Here is a 1,699-nt window from a genome sequence, read left to right as displayed (position 1 = left end):
CGTTTTGTTTTGATATTTTCAAGATAAGAGTTTTGGGTAGAATGGTTTTATATAGCATATTTATGGTTGACTTTTCCCCTTAAAATCAGAGAGCAACAAGATTTCATTTTGGCATTGAATTATAGTCAAAATGTAAACAGATCATTTGTATTTGGTTGCAATCATTTTCCAGCCTTCTTATTTTGTTAGAAAATCTAACATACAAAGATCTGGTGGAGTTGTTGGCCTGTACAATCTTCTTAAAAGCTCAATATTTCAGAAAGTAAAAGACCTAGATCTTGCATACTTTGTATTCAGATATGTTATGAAGTTCAAGTCTGTCATATGTCCATTGTCCTTGACCTCATTTTCATGGTTAGTGACTACTTAAAATAGTATTCTTATTTTCTCTCTTTTATATTTGGTATGTTCGTACGTTTTAAGGTCATCATGCCTATTAGACAGTTTTTAACTGACCTCAACCTCATTTCATGGATCACGGAACAAGGTTGTCTGGCAATTATCTGACCATGACCTCATTTTCATGCTTCATTGGTCAATCTTCCAAGTTTTCCTGGTTAAGTTTGTTTCTTAGATTCTATATGCAATATGTCATGTATGTCAACTATATTTAAAGCAATACACGATTTCAAGGTGTATATGTCAAGGTGGCAGGGTTCATCTGACCTTGACCTCATATGCATGGTTCATTGATCAATGTATATGTTAAGTTTATTTCTTAGATGTGCAATAAGTCACCTATATCTAAATCAGATTTGGTGTTTGGAATGATTGTAAGGTGTACATGTTTTCCCAGTTTGGTTCATCTGACCTTGACCTAATCTTCTTGGATCATGATAAATTTATGTGATAATTGTAGTAAAGCTTTATATTTAGGACTATCAACATAAAATCAATGGTTGGTAAAGAAGGTGAGACATTTCAGTGTGTGCACTCTTTATTACCCTATAGTTTTGCCAATAAAGCTTGTGCCTTGGTAAAGATCACCTTTTTGTTGCTTCAAGATTACTTGAGGATCATTAGGATGTTTACTATTTAGCCAATAATAATTAACAGCTAATTTGCTAGGTAATTTATCAGCATGGACTTACACAGGTCACTATGTGTGTACAGCTAATGTAATGAAGCATTAGTTCTATCATTTGCAAAATTAGCAACAAGAACTCAAGTTACCAGTAGGAAGATAAAGGGTTGACCTAAGCCTCTAGTTAGCTCTTTCCAATGAAACTGACTGCCATGAATTAAATTGTATATAAAATGGTACTGCTTCAATAAACGATGAAGATGGGGCAACATTTTGATTTTCCAAGGTAAGAAAAGTCAAGTGGTAAATGATTTAAAACATAAGAAAACATTAAATATAAAGGTTAATATATTTATTGTATTAAAAAACTGACCTTTTTACATTTAAACTTTTGCAAAAAGAAGATGGACGTGTATTGGTTAAAAACTAGTTTTCCTACTTTAAAGATTAAGGTGAATTTTCTTCTTCATAGGTGTGCAAATCTGTTGAAAATATAAACAAATACCACTAAACCCTACACTGTTATAATAAATCTGTTTCATTTACATTTCTTTCAGATGTTTAAGCGGTAGAAGTCCTACTTGGAATCATATTTTAAACTTCTGAATTGTGTTGAGGGAACAAACATTTAACTTCAGGGGAGTTATGGTTTTTATAGGACCGAAAATATTTGTC

This window comes from Mytilus edulis, chromosome 3 (genome assembly GCF_963676685.1).
Source record: "Mytilus edulis chromosome 3, xbMytEdul2.2, whole genome shotgun sequence".
Taxonomy (NCBI): Eukaryota; Metazoa; Mollusca; class Bivalvia; order Mytilida; family Mytilidae; genus Mytilus; species Mytilus edulis.
This window is presented reverse-complemented; position numbering follows the sequence as displayed.